Source organism: Mustelus asterias, chromosome 15 (assembly GCF_964213995.1).
Source record: "Mustelus asterias chromosome 15, sMusAst1.hap1.1, whole genome shotgun sequence".
Taxonomy (NCBI): domain Eukaryota; kingdom Metazoa; phylum Chordata; class Chondrichthyes; order Carcharhiniformes; family Triakidae; genus Mustelus; species Mustelus asterias.
Window position 1 is genome coordinate 48,525,284 of NC_135815.1, and position 7,399 is coordinate 48,532,682.

Sequence of the window (7,399 nt, forward strand, 5' to 3'; positions counted from 1 at the left end):
TACACTTCACCTCTAGTGTTCATCTCTTTTGTCTATGCTTGAACTAAGGCTGTAATGAAGTCAGGAGATGAATGGACCTGGCAGAACCCACACTGACTGTAAGTGAGCAAGTTATTGCTAAGTAAGAGCCATTTGAAAGCACTGTTAAGGACCCCTTCCATCACATTATTGATGACTAAGAGTAGACTGATGGGGCGGTAATTGGATGGGCTGGATTTTGTCCTCTTTTTAGTATACAGGACATACCTGGGCAATTTTCCACATTGTTGGGTAGATGCTAATGTTGTAGCTTTACTGGAACAACTTGACTAGGGGCGCAGCAAGTACTGGAGCACAAGCCTCCAGTACTACTGTCAGAATAGTGTCAGAACCCAAAGCCTTTGCAGCTCCCACTGTCTTCAGCTATTTCTTGATATCATGAGGAAAGAATTGAATTGGCTGAAGACTGACATGTGTGATGCTGGGAACCTCTGGAGGAGGCCAAGATGGATCATCCATTCGGCACTTCTGGCTGAAGATTGTAGAAAATGCCTCAGTCTTATCTTTTGCACAGATGTTCTGGGCTCCCCGGTCGTTGAAGCTGTGGTGCAGTATCAGTCATTCTCGTTGTAGTATTTCAAATAAATCAACCATACAAATTATAGTTAAGTCTTCTTTACAAGAGATGTGCATCTCTGCGCAATATATTTATGACACATGCATGTTGCGAGAATCAGTGTTAATGCTGGCATTTATAAAATGGCTGTTGTAAATTGAAGTGGTTACAATACCCCATAGAATGAGAAAATCCAGTATGGAGCTGTTTTGGACAGACTAAAATGCCACCAGAAATGTAAACTCTCGCTGATTTGGGAAACACATCAGTTCATCAAAAAGGATGCTCCACGTCACTTCCAATAGTTGTATAGAGTGGAAGAATGAGCCTAAAGCTAATCATTTACTTCAAGCGGGTTTATTCTTAAAACAGCTCAGCCAAGTGACAGGCTCTCCCAGTTCTCTCCACACCCACTGTTACAGCTGATGTAAAGGTGAGGCAAAGCATATCATTTGTCTTTAACAATGCAATTGGCTTAACAATGTAATTGCAACACAGTGTAATTGCTGATACATTAACAGTCCATGGTGCATTCTTTCATGGTCAGGAGGCATAACTGATGTAAATATGTCTCACCTTGTTTCAACATATGAGACTAAACTTTCAACACTTGCTTCTTGGCCTACTGGCTAAGATGAAGCATCAGATCAAGCCCAAGATGGTGTGCTGTGCCTTGTCTTGTCAGCTTGGACCTTGTCTGTCTCCTTTATGGGGACCTTGAATTGGATTCAATTTTAATTTGGTTTTTGGAACAAGCGAGGAAGGGATTCAGGTTTGCCCGCTCCATTCTAAGTATTGTAACTTTGTAACTTTGAAGATGGAAAAAAATTTTTTAATGTCTTTGTCCCTACTTATCATTCTTGCTGACTGGCTTCATATTTTATTGCAAAGAGCATTCTGGACTGAATTAAAGTCATTAAAATCACTAAGAAAATACCAAGCATGGCCTGTAGCTGGAGCAATGTGTGCTCAGCAATAATATAATCCAACAAACTATACTGTCAGAGTAATAAATGCATTGTTCAATGAAAATGCACTGGTGCCTATCTCGACCCAGGCGCAGGATTACAAACTCTTTCACTGGCATTAATAATGCAAACTGCGCAGATATAAGATGATGGCAGTTCTCCAATTCCATTGCTATGGCAGTCAGGATGAAGGTTGTTAAATCTGGTTTACTGTAGACAGTCTGTTAATATTTTCAGCCATCCTTTTCCTTCACCTCAAGGCTTCATGAATAAGAATGATCGACTAATATTTTCTCTGAGGTGGCGATACCCAGAGACAACCAACAGAATTTCTGTTCATTGTCCACATATTTGCCAGGCCTTGTGGATTGTCTCATGGAATACAAACATACAAAATCTGAAAGTGATTAATATCCATAACAAAATAGCAAACAAAAGACACAGGAACAAATTATTAGTTATGCTTGTATCTCCTCTCTCCTCATGTAGCATCCTCATTGTCCGAGCGTTGCCATGGCTTGTGACATGATATCACTCTGGGGCAAGGTGAGGAGGTCAGCCCAAGAATGACCCCAACCAGTAAGGGAACTGAGGCTGTGACGTTGGCATTATTCTGCACCACACTCTAGCCATTCAACAAGATAATTAATAATTTCATGACAACTTACCCGTTGGAAGAGAGAAGTGAAGGTTTCTTTACAATAGCTTTACAATTTTCTCATGAGAAGCACTTAACATAATTAGAAAAAGTAAAGTCATCATAATCCCCTTTGAGGTGGTGGTGATTTAACCTGAGGATCACCACACCTCAGGCAAGGGGCAAGGTTGAGAATGCAGGGTCTTCATGAATAACCTCAGCCAGTACGGGAATTGAACACACGCTGTTGGCATTGCTCCGCATCACTAACTAGCTGTCAAACCAACTGAACTAAACCGACCCCAACTCGTAATGAAGAGCTTATTATGTATGATACAGATAGTCTTTCCATTTTGTTTCAGAATTACGTATATCTGAATATAAAGTTACACAAAATTAAACAGACAAAATCCAGCACATGTAACAATTAGGATTAGCAGAATTTAGACATTGTTGAATTATCATAGCTCAGAATCTACCTTTTCTCCTGTATCCTTTTTTTGAACTTTGGAAATGACACCGAACAATTACATGGTTTTTGGCCATAATCGTTTCATGGTCATCCGAAGTGGGTGAAAATACATTTCTTTAGCAATACCTTGATCAGTTCCTATTTTTATTTTTTTCAACATTACTGGTGCAATCGTGAAGCTACACTCTGGTCTCTTCAAATCTGGATGCATGATAGTCATACTTTGTGAAAGAACTAACTTGCACACAGGTTTCTCAACTTTAATACGGAGGAACATTTGTTTTCCCTTATTCTTCTACTCTGTTGGTGGAAACATGCTTTCAATGGCTCCTTTAAGTTTGCAATGCAAACCGTGTATGTCTGATTGACAACTGGCTTCAAAATGATCTTCTTCACTCACTTCCTCCATCACAGGCTGTCTTTTTTCATTGCTTTGATCAAAAACTGAAAATGCTGCAAAATCTCAGCAGGTCTGACAGCATCTGTGGAGAGAGAATAGAGCTCTGATGAGCTCACTCTATGAGCACAGCAACGTGGCATAGTGGTTAGCACTGCTGCCTCACAGTGCCAGGGGCCTGTGTTCGATTCCCGGCTTGGGTGGCTATCTGTGCAGAGTCTGCACGTTCTCCCCGTGTCTGCGTGGGTTTTTCCAGATGCTCCAGTTTCCTCCCACATTGCAATGATGTGTGGGTTAGGTGGATTGGCTGTGCTAAATTTACCCTTAGTGTCAGAGGGACCAGCTAGGGTAAATGCATGGGGTTATGGGGATAGGGCCTGAGTGGGATTGTGGTCAGTGCAGACATGATGGGCTGAATGGCTTCCTTCTGCACTGTAGGGATTCTATGAAGGATCATACCAACTCTAAATGTTTACTTTATTCTCTCTGGACGAGTTGGGATCAGTTTAATTCAGTTGGTTTGACAGACCTGCTGAGATTTTCCAGCATTTTCTGTTTTTGTTTCAGATCAAGTGTGGTCTGCTGATGCTGCGCTTGGTTGAGGCCAGTGGGTTGCATTTAAGCTTCATTTTCATATGAAGCAATTTTTAAAAGCGGCATCTCAGCCTTTTGGCTAAGATGCAAATGAGATCAAGCCTTGGAGGAGGAAACCTCCGCCTACTCCAATCAGCTTGGCTCATGTAGATCAGGCTCAAGACAGGGTAGAGGATTGCATGCACTGTCTTGTCAGCCTGGATCGGAAATGTCTCAACTTGTTGAGACTCTGAATTGGACTTGATTTGATTGAATTGGAAAAGTATATTTAAAAAATGGCAGAACAGGCTCAAATGGCCAGATGGCCAACTCCTGCTCCTAGTTCTTATGGAATCCTTTCTTTCTGCATCTCTGTTTGCTATGTAAGCTTGCAGTCTCTGGAGATTGTAACATTTAAAGTACAGGATGTTCCAATGTTTGTTACATTTCTTCCATCTAATAGCAAAGACGGAACGTCCTTGGGATGTTTTTATAGGTCACCAAATCAGTTCAAGGGTCAGTTTGAGTCAGTCAGTTTAAATCAGAAGCGTCCCAGAGACAGGGACGAGGGAGGGCGATAGGGTGAGTCCCCAAAAAGAAGTTCCGGGTAAGGGACAAAGACAAGATAGAAATAGGTCCCAATTAAATTATGTAAAATAGAGGAGTCATAGAGCTTTACAGCACATCATGTCTGTGCCAGCCATCAGGCACCTATCTATTCTAATCCCATTTTCCAGCACTAGGTCTGTAGCCTTGTGTGCAATGGCGTTTCAACTGATCATCTAAATGCTTCTTAAACACTGTGAGGGTTCCCACTTCTTTCACACTGTGAGTTCCAGATTCCCACCACTTTCTGGGTGAAAAAGCTTTTCCTCAAATCCCCACTAAATCTATGCCCCTGCTTATTGACCTGTCTACTAAGGGGAAAGTTTTTTCCTATCTACTCTATGTCCAACATAAATTAATACTTTCATAAACCTTAATCAGGTTCCCCCTCAGCCTTCTCTGCTTTAAGGAAAACAATTCCTGCCTGATAGCTGAAATGCTCAAGCCGAGGTAACATCCTGGTGAACTTCCTCTGCACCCTTTCTAGTGCAATCATATCCTTCCTATAGTGTGGCGACCAGAACTGCACATGATACTCTAGCTGTGACCTAGCAAGTGTTTTATACAGCTCCATCATAACCTCGCTGCTTTTACATTCTGTGCCTCAGCTAATAAAGGCAAGTATCACATATGCCTTCGTAACCACCTTATCTACCTATCCTGCTGCCTTCAGGGATATTTGGACATATACCCCAAGATCCCTCTTGTCCTTTGTATTTTCGAGTATCCTATACCATTCATTGTGTATTCCCTTGCCTTGTTAGTCCTCCCAAAATGCATCACCTTGTAGAGAAACAGGCTCCAAATGAGAGAAATGGCTGCGAGGAGCAGAATTTAAGTGCAGTAAACTTGGGAGAAACCCTGGTAATCAAAGAGGGCTAAAGATAAGTCCTGAAGATACAGGAAGGCAAACAAGGTTTGGTGACTTCATGATGCAGGGGCAAAGATACCCTTTTGGAGCAGTGGTGTTCAGCATGGTGCAGCTGAAGAGCAGAAATTACACTTGTAGGCTGATGTTTGAGTATGCACAGAATCTCGAAAGGTGAAACTGAAACCCAGAGAGATGGGCCATCATTGAAACCCCGATGTTTGGAGAGAATTCTAAGGTGAAATCTTCGAAGGTAAAGATTTGAAACCCTTGTGAGAGAGATGGTTGAGATTGGTTGGCTCACAGCCTGTCCAATGTCTTGGTAGATTGTTAAGATATCCATGGAACCTGTTTTGGTTGCGCCTGTCATTTATTGTGCAGTGTGGTGTATCTGACCACAGTTTGCCTGTTAATTTACATGTACCTCATACTTAGCCTGAATGTTAGAGTATAAGGTAGATACTGCAAATTGTTTTATCTTCCTGAACCTATGGAATCTTATGGCTTTCTTCATCTCAAAACTTGCCGACTTGAAACAAAATGTTTTTGGTCCCTAACCAAATCTCACCAACAACTTGGGGTCTGACCAAAGATCATAACATGAATACTACTGTTCCTGACAAATATTCTATTTGCACAATACATCTAATTCATCTTCTGTTAATAGAATTTAAGATAATTTTCACATAAATTTTTTGGTTAATTTGGACAGACTTACTAATGTGATTTTAGTGAGAGGTTGGAGATGAATATGCATCATACTATTTTGTGACAAGTTCAAAAGCAGCAGCCAAGGCAATAGGAAATTAATTCATTCTCCAAAAAGAATGATTTAATCACCAAAAAATAAATCAAGACACACAGCAAAAATATGAAACAAAACCATAGGACAGGACAAAGTGACCTCAAAAGCATCATGACAGCTAACTAGAAAAGATAGTCCCTACACCTCTATATGAACTCGTATATTAATTTGAATATGCACATCTCGGCCTTTTGGCTAAGATCAAGTGTAGTATCGACATGCTGCGCTTGGTTGAAGTCATTAGGTTACATTTTAGCTTCATTTGAAGCAATTTTTAAAAGCTGCATCTCAGCCTTTTGGCTAAGATGCAAATGAGATCAAGCCTTGGAGGAGGTGCAATGCCTACTCCAATCAGCTTGGATCATGTAGATCAAGCCCAAGACAGGAGGTGAGAGCCCTGTCTTGTCAGCTTGGATCGGGAATGTCTCAACTTGTTGAGACTCTGAATTGGACTTGATTTGATTGAATTGGAATAAAAATACAAAACAAAATATATCTTGTGTGTGCATGTAGTTGCTGTCTAATTCCATATTGCTACGTTTTTTTGGTCACATGTCAAGATTTATCTTTGAAGTTGCTTTAAGTAAGTGTTTAAGATGGAAATCCTGTGCATTAACAATTGTTTGTAATGATATAATTGCAATGCCCGACATCTGGGTGGTTCTATGGAGCAAATATTGAAGTCTCTTCCTCAACCATGGTTGCTTTATACATGTTATCTAACAACGGACAATACCAATTTACTGGTAATATATTAAACATCTTATTTGTTTTATATTTGTTTTTATATAGTGCATCCTCAAATTCACTTGGGATGAACTCATATTGCCAGTAAAACCACAAATACAATAAACTATAATGCGTACTTCTTGTAATATTTTTCATGTCACAGTTTTGTCATACTATTTTTGGCATTCTGTTTGTGTTATATTTTATAGTAGATTTGAATTTTTCCATATAGCTGGAAATGTTCTATTTGTTGTTCTAAGCTGTGACTGACTTCTCATAGGTTCACCTTTCGGGGTTACGGGGATAGGGCAGAGGGGTGGGCCTGGGTAAGATGCTCTCTCAGTCAGTGCAGACTCGGGCCAAGTGGCCCCCTTTCTGCACTGTAGGGATTCTATGATCTCTCCTGAAAATCTTAAACCAGGAAAATTAATTCCAGTTATGGCAACAGGCAGGGCGATTTTGAGCCTACGCGAACGGTCTGCGGGAGCCCTGATGTGGGCGGAAGATACAAAGAGAATCGGGAGAAGTGATTCTCGCTGGAGAGGTCACATTTTCCAATTTTCCACACCCATCACCAGTGACGTCACAAGGTTTATGACCACAAAAGGCCAGAACCTTATTTAAAGGATTTGAAGGGATTTAGTATCACTAGCCAGCCACACCCCGCACCCCATCACATGATGTCCCCCCACAGATTATTAAAATCTCACCGACATGACGTCACATCAGCAAGGCTTACAACAGGCTTT

General features: G+C 41.0%; 1 non-coding gene across 1 annotated transcript; it reads left to right on the forward strand.

Annotated features, from left to right (window-relative positions):
* The first annotated feature begins 6,099 nt into the window (after positions 1–6,099).
* Positions 6,100–6,288, forward strand: LOC144504984 (U2 spliceosomal RNA). Its single transcript, XR_013499750.1, has one exon. It is a non-coding gene; the product is annotated as a U2 spliceosomal RNA (small nuclear RNA).
* Positions 6,289–7,399: the final 1,111 nt, after the last annotated feature.